The 18,880-nt window shown below is 43.2% G+C and overlaps 1 protein-coding gene across 3 annotated transcripts in view; it reads left to right on the top strand.

The window, feature by feature from the left end:
• The window catches only part of CSMD1 (CUB and Sushi multiple domains 1), a 1,887,231-nt gene that overhangs the window by 1,576,533 nt on the left and 291,818 nt on the right, over nt 1–18,880 (top strand). The window lies entirely within an intron of this gene.

Below are 18,880 nucleotides of genomic sequence, written 5' to 3'. Positions count from 1 at the left end.
TACTATCTCCCAGTCACTGGAGAGCTTTTTTGTCCACTTCTTTTGGAAACGGAGATGTCCACAACTAGCCCACATGATCTTAATCCAACATAAGAATAGGGGAGGTATCGGACTACCTGATGTTCACTTCTATTACATGGCCATCCAACTTAACAGATGGCTAGAACTTATAAGCCCCAGTAAACCCTCCCACCTTCCCTTTCTTACTCAGATCGCTTATGATGTACTGAATAGCTGCCCCTTCCAATAATTACCTTTTAAGGTCTTCTTGTCTCCTATGCTATAAATGGTCACTGCCACCATAAACTAATTTTTATTTTTTAATAGATTATATAAAATTAGGCAACTTTATAATTTGTTAACATTAAATATTTTACCAATTTTATGGGAAAAAGTTGTAAGGTCTTCTAAGGGTCCCATACCATGTACATTGCTGTTGTCTATCTGTCTCTATGTCCTAACTGATTGTGGCAACAGTGCTGCACAGTCAAAACACAGGAAGTGGGGGCAGGCTTAGCACTGTGCTGTATGCTCCTGGCCTGTCAATCACTGTGCAAAGCACAGCACAGAAGCCATGTTTTTATTGTTAGTGGGGAGAGCAGACCAAGAGGCACAGGCCATCAGCAGTGTCTGCCATCTACACAGATAACCCTGTAGCCTCTTCATAACTGGTAAATACATGGTGGAGGGATATGAGCAATGTACTAAAGGTGTATGTGTGTGTTTGTGTGTGCAACATATGGTACAGCTGATGGCTATGATAGCGATGAGTGTGTATATGGCTAAGGTGTGTGTAGCAGAGCTGAGTGTGTATGGTTAAGATGTGTGTAGTAGAGCTGAGTGTATATATGGCTGGGATGTGTGTGTAGTAGAGCTGAGTGTGGAGATGACTGGGATGTGGGTGTAGTAGTGATGAATGTTGATATGGCCGATCTGTGTGTAGCAGAGCTGAGTGTGTATGGCTGAAATGTGTTTATTGCGCTTGTGCTAAACTGCACTCCTCTCTGTGTAGCTACTACCGAGGTGAACAGAGAGGAGAGCTATGAGGAAGGATACTGAATCTGATTGGTTGCTGTCATCCTGGCAACTAAGGGACAGGAAGTTTACAGCAGTGAGGGTAAGCATTTTCACTGCCTGGAAACGCCCACAGAGTTTAGGAGAACAGCAGAAGCCTGTACAGGAGAATTGAACTGCTTAGAGCACAGGAAAAAAGAAAAGAAAAGGCTGGACATGATAAGAGACCATTACTAAGTAGGCTCAGTGAAGGTACACTTTAAGATGTGCTATTAGGAAAGATATAGCCCCATCTCCTGCTCCGTGCTACCCTTCCTTGCTAATGCCATGGCTAGCACATTTACCTTTCCCTTACCTATATGCCTATGTGATCCTGTTTGGCTGTTTGGAAGACATGTCACTGGCTTTCCTGTCAGGTTATAAGAAAACCTGTCACGATTCGGCTGGCTGGAGGTGGATCCTCTGTGCCAGAGAGGGATTGGCGTGGACCGTGTTGGTGGACCGGTTCTAAGTTGCTACTGGTATTCACCAGAGCCCGCCGCAAAGCGGGATGTTCTTGCAGCGGCGGTAGCAACCAGGTCTTATCCACCAGCAACGGCTCAACCTCTCTGACTGCTGAAGATAGGCGCGGTACAAGGGAGTAGACAAGAGCAAGGTCGGACGTAGCAGAAGGTCAGGGCAGGCAGCAAGGATCGTAGTTAGGGACAACGGCAGGAGGTCTGGAACACAGGCTAGGAACACACAAGGGAACGCTTTCACTGGCACAATGGCAACAAGATCTGGCGAGGGAGTGCAGGGGAAGTGAGGTATAAGTAGGGAGTGCACAGGTGATAACACTGATTAGGCCTGCTGCGCCAATCAGTGGCGCAGTGGCCCTTTAAATTGCAGAGACCCGGCGCGCGCGCGCCCTAAGGAGCGGGGCCGCACGCGCCGGGACAAGATAGACGGGGAACGGGTCAGGTACGGGTGCCGGGACGCGCATCGCGAGCGGGCGCCTCCCGCATCGCGAATCGCATCCCGGCTGGGAGAGATATTGCAGCGCACCCGGTCAGCAGGTGCAGCGAATGAGAAGATGCTGCGAGCGCTCCGGGGAGGAGCGGTGACCCGGAGCGCTCGGCGTAACAAAACCCCTGACACGTCTACCATTCAATCCTCCGTCTCCCAATTTGCACCGACTGTTTTCTACATATGTCCCATTTGTGAGCCACTTTATAAAATATACTCTCAAGTGACAATCTCATTAGAGACCATACTGATTTTTAGAAGCTTATTTCAGCCAGTACCTCAAAGAAGTTTTTCATCTGCAACCTTTACCACCTCATCAGCAACCCCCAAGTCTCAATAAAGTGACCATCCTACAGTCATGGGAACAAGAACTAAACACCTCCCTTATTGATTCAGAGGTTCAATCTATTTAAAAAAAAATTCACATGGCTTCTTCAGATGCCTCCAGGAGAATCATTGTAAGCTTTTATTAAGATGCATGCTTATAAATGATAACTCTCAAATTTATGTTTGCAACCAACAGGTGGGATTCCTAACCATTGTCTGATATACTGGCTCTGGGATCATCCCATTCGGAGAGCAGAATGAAAGGATTATGAGAGCTGTCACTTCTGGAAGCTCTAAACTGTCTATAACAATATTATTTATTTTATTACTAACAATATTCATTTATATAGAACCAACAGATTCTGCAGCACTTTGAAATGTTGGGGTACAAATAAATATAAATATTATAGTCTTGGATAGAAACACACATCCCTGTGCTCCTTTAAAGTATAATTTGAATATGCATCGTTTAGCTGCTGCTAAACCTCTACTTAAGTGAAAAGAAACTTCACTTCTGATCTGTCTGAGTGGAGGAACCAGGTAAACCAGACAGGCCATTTTGAGGAGTTATGGAATTGGTGTAGCAGAACACATGATACAGTCCTAAAAAATATGGTCACCTTAAAGGTCCTGAAAATACTGTCACATATGGGCAGGGAACAGTACACTGCTGCTCTCACCTAGATCCATTGTCCCTGCCTACTTGCCAAAGTCAAAGAACCAGAATACAGAGAGTACACTCTTGTACAAGCAAGGTAAGAGTGGCAACTGAAAGCATAAATAACCAGGATCTGAAGTGTTTGGATGCCGAGGTAACACCCCATTGGCTAGTGGTCCACAAGACAGGATTGGCTTGAGTGTCGCCACAACAACCACAAGCCACAGTTGCAAACAGGAGAGATCAGAGAGATACACCTCTTACAACTACTATTTCTAGCCTGACCATTCTTCCTTTTGTCTCTCCATTTCACCACCTTATTCTTAAGCATGTGTAATGATTGCACCTGGCCAGGCTTTGTACCCTGGTTAGTTTAGAGTTACATGTCTGGGCCAATCAGCAGCTGAGGAGGGGTATTTTATTTTTCCTTAGCCTTCTGGCTGTGCTCTTGATTTCCAGCCTTTAGTGCGGCTTTAGTTCTTGTTACTTAAATATTGCCATGGCTTTGTACTTAATTTTTAGACTTATCCTGTCTCTCTTGTGATCTGCCTGTACTTATGGTCAGTTGTATCCTAGTGATAAAATTAATCTAGTTTGTGCCTGTTGCTGTTTCTTGAACCTGTATCCTGATTTGTAGTCAAACCTGTTTGTGTTTTGTTCTCCACCACTGTATGGTTCCTGATCCATTGCTTCTCTTCCTTTGCCCCCAGCCTGTTGTGTTGTTTTGCTGTGTTTAGTCATGTATGATCTTGTACCTGTGTATCCTGATCTGTGTAGTGTACTGACTTCAGTTACCTGTACTGACCTTGATTCTTGGAAAACCCACAGCTATATTTTCCAGTTAACCTGTCTGTCAGAATTCTCATGCCTGCTGTATTACTTTGGTTAGTCAGTCATGCCTGTCATTATATCTTCCTAATATCTGTATGTTACTACTGTTCTTGTGAAGGTTACTACGTACTAGATTGTTTATTCTTCATGTCCTGACCAGTTTCCCTGACCTTTGTACAATTCAGTTTATTCTTTTGACTTTTTATGCCCATGCACCTCACATAAATGTACATACCTTATTAATTTATTTTATACTTTTTTGTGGGCTACCTACAATTTAAATGTTAGTGATATTAAAAGTCCCCACTGTTATTTATATTCCGTTTTCAAACTTCTAATAAAAACAACTGATTGATTAAAAGTAAAGAAGGAAAGAAAAGAAGAAGAAAGTCTCCTTGATAGAGCATTGACTATAATACCGTATATCCTATTTTCATAAAATTAGAAGCACAGAGAGATACAGTATAGTCTCTTTGCAGGTCTATGGACCTTGTATTAGGGATACATACAAAATGAATACATGTGCATGGCCCCTGAAAATACATCTGTCAAGATATTATATCTGCTGTGTTTTTATAAGGTCTTCAGTAAAACTTCAGCCAAACATTTTTGTGTACGGTAAATGATTAGAACAGATAGAACACATTATGGATTTTGACTACAAATTCAATTAGAAGATTGTTCCTTGGCTTGCTGTTGTTGTGAACAGCATCTGCTTTCTGAATAAACACACTAATCTCACCTGCAAAGTCAATCATTTTATTTATCACTCTATTTTCCTGGTTGACCTTATTATCTGTTCACTTTCCACTGGGTTGATTTCAATTTTGCTTCACAGCAGTGTGAAACATTTACTAAAGGATGGAAAATAATTACCGGGGAAACAGAATTCCTAGTTAACAATGACCCAGGCCTATATTTAGCATGTGTTTTGGTAAAGAGTAGAAAAATAAAGAATTCTTATTTTGTATCATTGTTGCCTAAAATGCAATAAGGATTAATCTCATTAGAAATTTAGCTAATGGTTCCAGCACACAACAATTAAAGGCACAAGTGAGAAATGTATTCGTCTTCATTGCTCTTTTTTAAGTACCGTATATGCTCGAGTATAAGCCATCCCGAATGTAAGCAGAGGCCCCTAATTTCACCCTAAAAACCCAGGAAAAGTTATTGACTCAACTATAAGCCTAGGGTGGGAAATACATCATCCCTCCATGTCATCATCCAGACCCCTGTCATTATCATTCCCGTCATCATCACCCTGTCATCATCACCCTCGTCATCATCCCCCTTCCCTTCATCATCACCGCCGGTCAATCCCTTCTCAGTGGTCTTCAACCTGCAGACCTCCAGATGTTTCAAAACTACAACTCCCAGCATGCCCGGAGAGCCATCGGCTGTCCGGGCATGCTGGGAGTTGTAGTTTTGAAACATCTGCAGGTTGAAGACCACTGCAGCCTCTGTCATCATCCAGACCCCTTTTGTTTTCTACTCACCTCCCCTCGGTGGGAAGGAAGGGTGAGCTGGTCCGGGCCTTCCATATTCAACCACCTATGCTGCAGGGACCATCCAGTGGGAAGGGTTAGTTGTTACGGGCTGTCCATCTTAACCGGGAGGCCCTCCTATCCGCTTCGGGCCGGCCCCAAACTAGTGACGCTGCCTTGATGCCACCGCGCAGGGATGTTCATGCTCAGGGATGTCACGGACGTCCCTGCGCGTCGTCGTCAAAGCAACGTCACTAGTCCGGGGCCGATGGCTGTTCGGGCATGCTGGGAGTTGTAGTTTTGCAACATCTGGAGGTCCCAAGGTTGAAGACCACTGAGAAGGGATTGACAGGTGGAGATGGAAGGCCGGGACCATCCCCTCACGACTAAAGCCAGAAACGTTTTTTTGTTCACTCGAGTATGAGCCGAGGGGGGCATTTTCAGCATGAAAAATTGTGCTGAAAAACTCGGCTTATACTCGAGTATATACGGTAGTCAAATATGTATTTTCAAGTGACATAATGCAATCCAGGTTGAAAATAATAAAACAATACAAAAAAATTCCCAGTTTTAAAAAACATATTAGTCTATCATCTCAAAAATAGATGTCAAGTGTAACATAGCTTTTCTGTTAAAACATTTTACTTTATTGACCTTGTTTACTTAAAATGCAGACAAATAGTAGAGCATCTGGTTTACATGTACAAAAATAGAAATGGGTGACTTTAAAAAGTGAATTTTTTGGTGTTTCACCGTCTACCAATTCTCCTATTACAGAGCTGTATTCCAACCATATAAGATAATGGATCCTGAAATAGAAAAAAAATGTTTTTTCTGTTCCCCCATGTAGGATAATGAGGGCTTTGTCTTAGGAATTGTATCTGCAAATATACAAACATACACATTTTCACCTTTACTTCTGTCGGCAGAAGGCAAATAGGGCTTTGCAGTCCCTATGTACTCCAAATGCAAATAGCTGTTTACATTAATCACTTCATACATGTAAAATTGCGTATCTTGTGAGCCCTTTATTCTATAGGAGCTACTTATGCTAGATTTGGCATTCCATAAAAAAGTAGATACTTATATTCACATACTGTAAATGGTATGTGACTATTGTGGAAATGGGGGGGGGGCATTTTGAATCTGATATTCTGAGTAAAGACATGAGCCATGCACAAACAAAAGTATAGGCATCACCAAAAAATACTTAAAGGGGTTCTCCGCTGCCCTGCCTTCTGAAGCTCCGCTCGCAGCGTCAGGAAGTTCATTACTACGAATGCTGTGTGCAGGTTTTCGTGTTCGAGGCCGCCCCCTCGTGACATCATGCCCGCCCCCTTGTGATATCATGCCCGCCCCCTCAACGAAAATCTATGGGAAGGGGGCGCGACCGTTGTCACGCCCCCTTCCCATAGAATTTCGTTGAGGGGGCGGGCGTGACGTCACGAGGGGATGGCCTCAAACACGGAGTAATAAACTTCCGGACACTACGAGCGGAGCTCCGGAAGGCAGGGCAGCGGAGAACCCCTTTAAAGATTGGATGTGCAACCACAAGAAAGACAGCAAGGGAAAAAAGTACACAGCTGCAAATACTCATCAACTTACATCAAACAAAAGACTAAACAAAAAAAAGAATAGACTGAAAATGATTAAAAACACACATCAGCACGTGGATGTAGCAAGCATAAGCTATATCACACCTTCCTGGAAACCACAATAATAGGACTATATTGAGTAGGAAAAATAGAAAAAAAAAAACTATAATGAATGCCCAAAAATAGCAAGTGAGTCAGTTCAATATCAACACACAGTATACATAGTAGGTAAATCATAGGTAAAGTGACAATGATCACTGCTACTAAAGCGTCAGGTAGTAAAAGCAACGAAAAGCTTAATAAGGTGTAATACAGAGATAAAAACAATAACACACATAGGCCCAGATTTATCAAACTGTGTGAGAGAAAAAAATAGAGTGATTTTTCCACAGCAACCAATCACAGCTCAGGTTTCAATTTACCAGAGCTCGTTACCTAAGCTGTGATTGGTTACTGGGGGAAAATCACTCTTTTTTCTCACACATTTTGATAAATCTGGGCATTAGGGTCTATTCACACATACATGATCTTGCGCATATTTGATGTGCAGGATTTGAAGCTGCAGATTTGAAGCTGTGTTCAGTCATTCAGTTTACATTGAAATCTGTAGTTTCAAATCCTGCATTTCAAATATGTGCAGGATACTGTACATGTGAATAGGCCCATAAGGGTATGTTAATACGTACAGGGTCTGCTGCATATTTTTGCTGCATATTTTCTGCAGCTAATATTTCTACCCATTTTAGCAAAATCAGCTGCACAAAATATGCAGCAATAATATGCAGCAGATCCTGCATATGTGAACGTATCCTAAGGTGATAAAGTAAGATCCAATATGAAAACTCAGTAACCAAACCACACTTAAAGGGGTACTCCGTGGAAATTCTGATGCCAGAAAGTTAAACAGATTTTTAAATTGCTTCTATTTGAAAATCTTTATCCTTCCAGTACTTATCAGCTACTGTATACTACAGAGGAAGTTATTCTCTAATTTATTTTCTGTCTGATCCCAGTGTTCTCTGCGACACCTTTGTCTATGTCAGGAACTGTCCAGAGTACGAGCAAATCCCCATAACCTCTCGTGCTCTTGACAGTACTTGACATGGACAGAGGTGTCAGACAGAAAATAAATTTGAAAAAAACTTCCTGTGGAGCATACAGCATCTGATAAGTACTGGAAGAATTCAGATCTTTAAATAGAAATAATTTACAAAACTTTCTGGGTCCAGTTGATTAAAAAAAAAATGTTTTCCACTGGAGTACCCCTTTAAGTCAGCCCAAAATCTACGAGTACGGCTACTTTCACACTATAGATAAAGCTCCGTTACAAACAGATGTTAAGGCTCTCTTTTTTTCTTTTTTCTGGCCATTAACGTCCGTTTATGTAGCGGAGCCTAACGGGAGGCATAACGGGCACAGAGGATCCCATTCACTTAAATGGGATTCTCTAACATCCGTTATTGAACCCCATTATTCCACCAGAGATAGAGGGAGAAAAAGACATCCCAAGCACAATTTTTTCTCCCGCTATCTTCCAACGGATCTGCTACTGACGGACAGAAGCGGTAGTCTGAATGGAGCCTAAAGAGGTTCAAGATATGAATGTTATTCTTGGTGATATTTGCTTTACAAGGCTCGATCATTTGTTCAGCTGGGCCATATAGTCAAATTGGCTGGGCCCAAGCTGGGCTCTGGATTATTTATGTGGCTCTTCACTCCATTATTGCTGCTGAACATCCGTAATTTACACAAAGCGATCTACAACCCATAATGATGACTATATTGGAGGAAAGAAGAGGAAAGAGAAAATTTTCCTATGAACGCTTAATGCTTAACACATAATCCAAAAGCTGTTGCTTATGGAAAAGAGTGTGATGAATTATTTTATAAGCCCAGAAGTAAAACTGTGCTCTTTCTGTAGTACCTCTTCATGCTCCTGCTGTTCTTAGTGCCATCTGTTTGTACGTAGTGTACATTATAAATACAGTATCTAGGAATGGGTTTCAAATTGATATTCATGCATGGCTTTTCATAACAAGTCAAATGGTAGTCCAGGGAAAAAAATGTTTTACGGTTTCTAGTCATTAAATACTGGATCCTTTCTTATTTACGTGTACATCTATGACAGAATAATAAATTACAACCCATGAGGGTAAACCAAACCTATATGCTGCATATTTTCCTTTAAACAGAAAGGCAACTTTTATATTTTATTTTGCTAGTAGCTGAGCAATCGCTTTTATATCTCTATTGCTGTGCAGTTGATTGAAACAAAATTGCAGTACAGACTCCAATTTTAGGTCCCGGTGGAAATTTTTTTAACAGAAGAATTTGGAAGGCACAGGAAGAAAAAGTGTTTATTCTGAGCCTGAACTTCTGCCATTGAGCACTCCAGGTGAATATTCCCCCTATAAAACACAAGAAAGGCAGAAGAGAAAAAAGAAGCTGACACTAGATGCAGTATGTAGCAGACGAAACAGCCCCTAAAGGTTTACACACTCATAGTACAGAAATTAGATACAGAAATTACAGAAATACACATTTCATTTTTGTTTGCGTATTTTAATACTCATGATAGGCGTGTCGAAAAAAAATTTGTTTATTGATGCTTGCTATGTAAAGTTTGAAAACATAATCCCGGCTATTAGAGATGAGCGAAGTTACAGTGATTTGATTCATCATAAACTTCTCGGCTCGGTGTTTGCTGACTTTAGCCTGCATGAATTACTTTAGCTTTCAGGTGCTCCGGTGGGCTGGAAAAGGTGGATACAGTCCTAGGAGAGAGTCTCCTAGGACTGTATCCACCTTTTCCAGCCCACCGGAGCACTTGAAAGCTAAACTAACTTATGCAGGCTAAAGTCAGCAAACACCGAGCCGAGAAGTTTATGATGAATCAAATCACTGTAACTTCGCTCATCTCTAATAGCCGGGATTATGTTTTCTAACTTTACATAGCAAGCATCAATAAACAAAAATTTTTTCGACACGCCTATCATGAGTATTAAAATACGCGAACAAAAATGAAATGTGTATTTCTCCTAGGACTGTATCCACCTTTTCCAGCCCACCGGAGCACTTGAAAGCTAAACTAACTTATGCAGGCTAAAGTCAGCAAACACCGAGCCGAGAAGTTTGTGACGAATCGAATCACTGTAACTTCGCTCTTCTCTACCGGCTATCTATGAGCTAATATTACTGTATATAAGTGATGAAATGTTAAAATGATTGAATAGGGGCATTGTCATTTAGTTTCAAGAAAGCCAAAACCTAAAACAAAATGGGAATTTATTATTCCCTGCTCCAGCACGGAGAGGCAAAATTGCACAATTCTTTTTGCGTAAGCCCTGTTTTTCCACAGAAAATGTTGTGTAAACTCCTGCTTTGCGCAAAGCATTTTCTACAAAAACAAAGCTTGTGCAATATTGCCACTCCGAGCTGGTGCTAGGAATGATAGCTTCCCCTTAAATATTATGCGCCCAGTTCTTAATAGATCATCAGGCCCAACAAAATTACACATAGGAACAAGTGAGTGGATTATCTGCACGTACCTGCAAGATTGTTCAGGTCATAAAAATATTACATTCTCATTGGTGAACGGTAAAATGTTTCCAAGACATACAGATCTTTGCATTTGTGTCAAACCATCATCTGCACATTGGGACATCCAAATTAGAATAGTCAATGAATGATACTACAGTGTATTTTCTTATTTCTGAAAAAAAGAAACATCCATTTTCTCCAAGTGGTCACAAAATGAGTATCACATGTCTAAAAAAAAGACTGTCTACAGTGTAACCAGAGTGATCACATATAGTCTAGAGAGAATAAAGCTTTACACATGGGTGATTGTCTTATAACTTTGTACTGTTTACTTTGACTATTTGAAGTTTGCAATGCCCACGTCTACAAGATGATCTTTTTTTACTGATATTTAAAGAGGTTTTATGGCCTCGCTTGACCTGTCTGTATTAGCAGCTATTTGTACAATGACCCCCCGACCTACGATGGCCCCATCATACAATCATTTCAACATACGATGGCCTCTCAGAGGCCATCGCATGTTGAAGGCAGCATCAACATACGATGCTTTTCTATGTCGGGGCCATCGCATAAACGGCTATCCGGCAGCGCAGATTGCTTCAGCTGCCAACGGATAGCTGTTTACGGTGCCCCGTGAGCTCCGGTGATTGCCTCCTACCTTGGGGCTCCGGCGCGTCCTCTTCGGGATCCCCTCCATCGTTGGCGCTCTCCATCGTCGTCATCACGTCGATGTGCATGCTGTCCCGTCATCCAATAGGAGCGGCGTGCGTAACAATGTGATGACAGCGATGGAGAGAGAAGATGCCGGGGAAGCAGAGGCCTTACCGGAGCGTCGGGGACACCTCGGGGATGCGGCGACAGTGATGGAAGGCGACATCCAGGGCAGCGGTGATGAGCGGTGATGGTCTGGAGTGGCAGGACAAGTGAGTACAACTTCCTTTACCAGTGGTCTTCAACCTGCGGACCTCCAGATGTTGCAAAACTACAACTCCCAGCATGCCCGGACAGCCATTTTTTTTAGCTCTATGGTGTTTTATTTCAGCTGTCATTTCCGCTAGAAATGTATGAATAAATAGCAAACTGGGTGTTACCAAGTGAAGATAGGTCCCTGCATTGCATCTGACACTAAAGGGGTTATCCACCATAAGGTGATTTAAGCACCTATCTGCCAGACAGTAATGGACATGTTTAGGAAGGATCTGTGCTTGTCTTTGGAGATGTTGTGAGATTACCATAAAGCTGTGGCTTTCTTTTTGTGAACCTTAGTATTTCCTGCTGAAGTTTTCTTTTTTACCACAAATCCCAGAATTCCACTTGCCTACTCCCACACATCAGCCACCCCACCCAATGAACAACAAACAAGCTGGATTCAATGGAAAAGGTCAGTGCTTTCTAATCAGGGTGCCTCTAGCTGTTCCACCCACTGAAGCAGATAGGCTCCCTGTCATCACCTGACTAGTGATGTTAGGTCTCGGCCGCACTGCATCCTGGAAAATACCAGAGACAGGAGTCAGTTTGTATGCTGTTAAAAATGAAGATCCAGAGCAAAGATCACATAAGAATATGAGACCAGCCGTTAGAGACAGGTATAGAGACTATACTTTGAACTACAGTAACTTTACAGCCTCTGTAGCATAGTCAAATTTAAAAAAATCCTGGAATACCCCTTTAAAGCAGACAGTGTATGGGCACCCCCACTGCTAACACTCAGCTGGTTATTTAGTCACGCATGTCTAGCAAGAATAATAGAGAAATTGCACAACTTAGAGTTTTAAGCAAAGAATGCTCCAGAATTTTTTTTCCATGGGTCATACAAGTATTAACTAAAACAGACAGGTCAGGAGAGGCCATGGGCTTTATGTGATTATTTAGAAAAGTTTCTTCTATATAGTCCGTTTCCATGCAGTTAATTTTTTTTATTCCTGGAAAGGCTTGAAAATGTATTTATGCAGCATAGACTTTTCTTTTCTTTAATCTAAAAATATTAAAAGGACAACAAAGTGCATTTTAAAATGCTTGAAAGGTAGACTGAAAAAGTCTACATCTCTGCAATTCTACCAATATAAAGCTGGTTGATGAAACTTTTAGAGATGAGCGAATCGAAGCTGACGAGCCCAAATTCATTACAAATTTCAGGGAAACTTTGATTCGCAACAAACGTGAATATCGCCGCGATTCTATCGCGCAAATCGCTTCACTAAACTCCATTTACTGCAGTTCAGGCTCCAGGGCATCTTAAATGGCGGATCCACATGTCAGTACATGGGGCAAGGAAGCTGGGAAGGCAGGAAGGCAAGGCGGGATGACCCTGAATCACATACAGCTTGCCAGTCACCCCTGTGATGTCACAGCCCTATATATTCAGCAGCCATTTTCCGGCTCGTCATTTCAATCACTACACTGTTCCACAAGAACTGGTTTGCTGGTTATACTAGTCTCTAGACGGTATAATCCATACCCAGCAGTCCATTCCTAATAGTATTTGAGAGAGTCTTTTTGCAATTTTGGGTTTAGTACACAGAGACTGTATTTGCAGCACTGTTGTGTGCATACCACATACCTACATCTAAGTGGTGTACTATTTTGTACCTGTTAATCTGTCAAGGGCATACATACTGTAAATGGAAAGCAAAAAGTCATCACCGGCTGGTGTTTTACTCAAATAATTTTTGAAGCGTACAGTAGCGATTTTTTTTGCCCTCATAAGTGCATACCACATAAGTAGTATACTATTTTGTACCTGTTTATCTGTCAAAGGCTTAGATACTGTGAAAGGACAGCCAATAGTACACACCTACTGCTGTTCTAGACAAATATTGTTTTAAGCGTAGTGAAGCATATTGTACTCCCCTCATATACGCAACAAGTATGTCAGGCCGAGTAGTGCCAGGACGTGCACAGTGGAGTGGCAGAGGCCTAAATTCATCAGGCACAGGCAGAGGTCGCAGCAGAGTATGGGTGTGCGGCAGCCGTAGTCGCAGCGAGATGACTAAGCTCCCGGTATCAGCTAGCAGTCGTGTCTCGACCAGCAACCAAGGAGCCGTGATTGATCGGTTCACTCGGTCATCTACTTTACCCCAAGTGACATCCAACACCCCCAGCCAACAGTCAGTGGGTTCCTCAGACTCAACCCTCAGTTGGCATGACCCTCATGCTGCTGCTGCCACCTCAAGGCGCTGTCATTGTGCTGCTCTATGGTCTCCTCATACTAATGCTACCACCTCCAGGCTCTGTCATTGTGCCACCATATGGTCTCCTCATGCTGATAGTGACACCTCCAGGCTCTCTCATTGTGCTGCTCTATAGTCTTCTCATGCTAATGCTACCACCTCCACACTCTGTTATTGTGCCACCATATGGTCTCCTCTTGCTGTTTCTGCCACCTCCAAGCTCTCTAATTGTGCTGCTCTATGGTCTCCTCATGCTGATGCTGCCACCTCCAGGCTCTCTCATTGTGCTGCTCTATGGTCTCCTTATACTGAAGCTACCGCCTCCACGCTCTATCATTGTGCCGCCATATGGTCTCTTCATGCTGATGCTACCGCCTCCACGCTCTTTCATTGTGCCACCATATGGTCTCCTCATGCTGATGCTACCACCTCCAGGCTCTCTCAATGTGCTGCCATGGATACAGCAAAACATAATTAAGGTGCTGGTCCCCAGTTTCAGAAATTCCTCTGCATTAGGTTCACTTTCAGGACTCCTGATGCTGCTGCTGCCACCTCGAGGCTGTCTTATTCAGCCACTATATGCTATCCTCATGCTTCAGCCAACTCCAGGCTGTGCAATTCAGCCACTATATGGTCTCCTCATGCTGCCACAAACTACAGGAATTGCCATTCAGTGACTATATGGTCTCTTCATGCTGCCACAAACTCCAGGCTGTGCCATTCAGCCACTATATGGTCTCCTCATGCTTCAGCCACCTCCAGGCCGTGCCATTCAGCCACTATATGGTATCCTCATACTGATGCCACCTCGAGGCTCTGTCATTGTGCTGCCATGTGACATGTGACTCCTTGTTATATTTGGTCCTTTGTACCCACACGCCGGGGCCTGGGACACTGAAACTTGGGAGTAAAAATTTCAAAATTTTAAAATTTTACATTTAAAAATCTTACATTTCAATGGTCTCATCATGCTTCAGCCACCTCCAGGCTGTGCCATTCTGCCACTGTATAGTCTCCATATGCTTTAGCCACCTCTAAGCTGTGCCATTCAGCCACTATTGGATCTCTTCATGATTCAGAAACCTCCAGGCTGTGTCATTCAGCCAATCTATGGTTTACTGATGCTGCTGGGCCTGGACCTAAAAAATTTATGGTAGCACTTGCTACCATGAATCTTCAATTTAAATTTCCAAATTCATCTTTTAATCTTAGGAATTATGAAGCCCTAGTGTCTAATCATGCTGCTGCCAGCTCCAGGCTGTGTCATTCAGCAACTATATGGTCTCCTCATGCTGCCAACACCTCCCCACTGTGTCATTCAGCCACTATATCAGGAAGAGGAAACCTTTTGGTAGTGCTGTGCCAAAAAAAAAAAAAAAAAGTAACTTGGTGTACCAGAAATATGGGTGTGGCTTTATTGTGGGTGTGGCTTACTGTGGGTGGGGCTTGTGGGGATTTGGCTTGTCACAGGGTAAGTGTTTTTTTTTCTGAATGTTTCCAATATATTGTCCCTGCTGTAGGAAACTTACAGTGAGGATAATACAAAGAGAGGGAATTGCCCACAACAGCCAAAAGTATTTGTTTGGCATTGGTAAGCATTTTAATTCATACCCCAGAATCAGACCCCAACATGAAACAAACCCCAGAATCAGACCCCAGTATCACTGTTCTACATAATACAGACTCCTGAATCACACCCCACCATAATAGAGACCCCAGAATCAGACTCCAGTTTCACCGCCCCGCATAATACAGACCCCATAATCAGACCCCAGTATCACTACCCTGCATAATACAGACCCCAGTGTCACCACCCTTCATAGTACAGACCCCAGTTTCACCGCCCTGCATAATACAGACCCCAGAATCACCACCTGCATAATACAGAAATCATCATAATAGAGACCCCAGAATCAAACCTCACAATAATACAGACCCCAGAATCACCACCCACCATAATACAGACCCCAGAATAAGTTCCCACCATAATACAGACCACAGAATCAGTCCCTACCATAATACAGACCCCAGAATCACCACCCGCCATAATACAGACCCCATAATCACCACCTGCCATAATACAGACCCCAGAATCACCACCCACCATAATACAGACCTCAAAATCAGACCCCACCATAATACAGACCCCAGAATCACCACACACCATAATACAGACCCCAGAATCACCACCCACCATTATACAGACCCCAGAATCAGACCCCACCATAATACAGACCCCAAAATCAGTCCCCGCCATAATACAAACCTCAGAATCGGACTCCACCATAATACAGACCCCACAATCAGACACCACCATAATACAGACCCCAGAATCAGTCCCTACCATAGTACAGACCCCAGAATCACCACCCACCATAACACAGACCCGAGAATCAAACCTCACCATAATACAGACCCCAGAATCAGATCCCACCATAATACAGACCCCAGAATCAGACCCAACCATAATTCAGACCACAGAATCAGACCCCACCATAATACAGACCCCAGAATCAGACCCCAGTATCACCGACCCGCATAATATAAATCCTAGAATCACTGACATGCATAATCTGTAGATGACTGTTATTGGCATCTGTAGATGATACACTGTTATAGGGGGAGCATTGGATGACACATTTATGGGGGATCTCAGGATGATACATTTATGGGGGATCTTAAGATGATACACCTTTGTGGGATATGCAAATCAAACACTGTTATGGGGGTTCCTTAGATAACACACTTATAGGAGGATCTGTGAATTAAACATTTATGGGGGATCTGTGAATGACACACTTATGAGGGAGCTGTGAATGAACACTGTTATGGGGGAGCTGTGAATGACACAGTTATGGGGGAGCTGTGAATGACACACTTATGGGGGAGCTGTGAAGGACACACTTATGGGGGAGCTGTGAATGACACACTTATGGGGGAGCTGTGAATGAACACTGTTATGGGGGAGCTGTGAATGAACACTGTTATGGGGAGCTGTGAATGACACACTTATGGGGGAGCTGTGAATGACTCACTAACTGGGGGCTGTGAATGACACACTTATGGGGGAGCTGTGAATGATGGGGGAGCTGTGAATGACACACTTATGGGGGAGCTGTGAATAACACACTTATGGGCATCTGTGAATGACACACTTATGGGGGAGCTGTGAATGACACACTTATGGGGATCTGTGAATGACACACTTATGGGGGAGCTGTGAATGAACACTGTTATGGGGAGCTGTGAATGAACATTGTTATGGGGAGCTGTGAATGACACACTTATGGGGGAGCTGTGAATGACACACTTATGGGGGAGCTGTGAATGAACACTGTTATGGAGGAGCTGTGAATGACACACTTATGCGGGAGCTGTGAATGAACACTGTTATGGAGGAGCTGTGAATGACACACTTATGGGGGAGCTGTGAATGACACACTTATGGTGGACAATGGAAATTTTGCACCACCGGTGCAGATAGATGGGAATTGACAGCGCTGTCCACAACCAAGGAAATTATTTCTTTTTTCTTTAGTACTTTATTAAAACATGTAACACGTTTCAAGGACGCTCCGTCCTCTTCCTCAGAAAGTCTGAGGAAGAGGACGGAGCGTCCTTGAAACGTGTTACATGTTTTAATAAAGTACTTAAGAAAAAAGAAATACTTTCCTTGGTTGTGGACAGCGCTGTCAATTCCCATCTATCTGCACCGGTGGTGCAAAATTTCCATTGTTCCTTTTCCCACGCTGCATGCGAGGGCGGGTCTAGCTGCAGTCCAAGAGTGAATCCGTCTATCCCAGGATCCAAACAACCAGCCAAGAGGAAAATATTGTCACACTCATACGAGCGTTGTGCCTCCATTCAGCACAACTGAATCCGGTGAGTCCTCCCATTTATCGGGGCCTGTCTGCTATCTTATTGTTCTTCACAGGGAGCGCTTTTTTGTCTCTCCTTCTCCTTTAATTACACTTATGGGGGATCTGTGAATAACACACTTATGGGGGGGCTGTGAATGAACAATGTTATGGGGAGCTGTGAATGAACACTGTTATGGAGGAATCTTTAGATAAAACAGTTATGGGGATCTATAGACTGATAGAGACCAGAGCCTGTTTCTGGGGCAGGAAAGCTGCTGTCAGAGCCAGGAGCTGAGCTAAGTGTATTCAACAGAAACATACAGACAACTTACTGGTCTGTAGCAGTGACCCCTGACCTCCTTCAGACACCTCACTACGGCCGGTACAGAGCTCAGAGCGATCCCCCTCCCCCTCCATGCTGCCGACAGACAGCGGAGCACAGCAGCTGAAAGGTGACAGGGGAGGAAAAGAGAGAAAATTCTCTCTCTCTTAAGTTGTTCCCAGCGCAGCACAGCAATAACCGGGCAGGGAGAGGGAGGGATACATCTTCCGTCCCTGGCCGGATCTTTTAGCAGCCGCTTAAAGTGACAGTGTCCCGCGACTACCTGCAGGTTGGCACTCGCTTGCGTGCCACTCAAATGCACCCTGCGTGCAACCCTGAGTGGCATGCGTGCCAGGGGTTGCCGACCCTGGCACTATATGGTCTCTTCATACTGATGCCACCTACAGGTTCTGTCATTGTGCCGCTCTGCGGCAGTGATTCTAATAGCGATGCCTGTAATCTGAATGTCATACTGAATAACAGTATTATTTCACTACCCAAGAAACACTCCATATGCATGTTAGAACAAAGCAAAGTGTTCTACACCCCTATTGAGGCTCTCTGTAGGCCAGAAATAGCGGTTTTTAATGTAGATTAGCCGCTAAAAAAATTTGACCCGAAACAAATTTTTGCTAAAAATTTGGCGGACCGGCTGAATCTAATTTTTCAAAAGTTCGCTCATCTCTAGAAACTTTAATAATAAAAAAAAAAGCATAAACTCATTCCCCACATTATTCTACTATGCATCCGTCACCAATCCTGGGTTAATATCACAATCCTGCTATGCTCTCCAACTTCCACAATAACCAGAGTGATCTTTTGTTATGGAAATAGAAGTGCTTTTTCATAATTTTTCTGCTTCAGTCTCTCCACCATATGTACCTCTTCTTCAAGGTGGGTGATATCGGTCCAGTCCTCCCCTATTAATTAGGGAATTTTTTTAGTCCCATTATTTTCTTTTAAGGATGCCAGAGTGTTTCTTTTTTTTTTTCTTTTCCATCAAGCCTCAAGTTTGGGACTTATACACAGTTTTTTGTGCATATTTTCTATATTGCCTGTACTGCAGTATTTCAT

The sequence above is a fragment of the Hyla sarda genome, chromosome 3 (genome assembly GCF_029499605.1).
Source record: "Hyla sarda isolate aHylSar1 chromosome 3, aHylSar1.hap1, whole genome shotgun sequence".
NCBI classification, from domain to species: Eukaryota; Metazoa; Chordata; class Amphibia; order Anura; family Hylidae; genus Hyla; species Hyla sarda.
The sequence above is the reverse complement of the archived record's forward strand: the minus strand, read 5'-3'. Positions and strand labels throughout refer to the sequence as shown.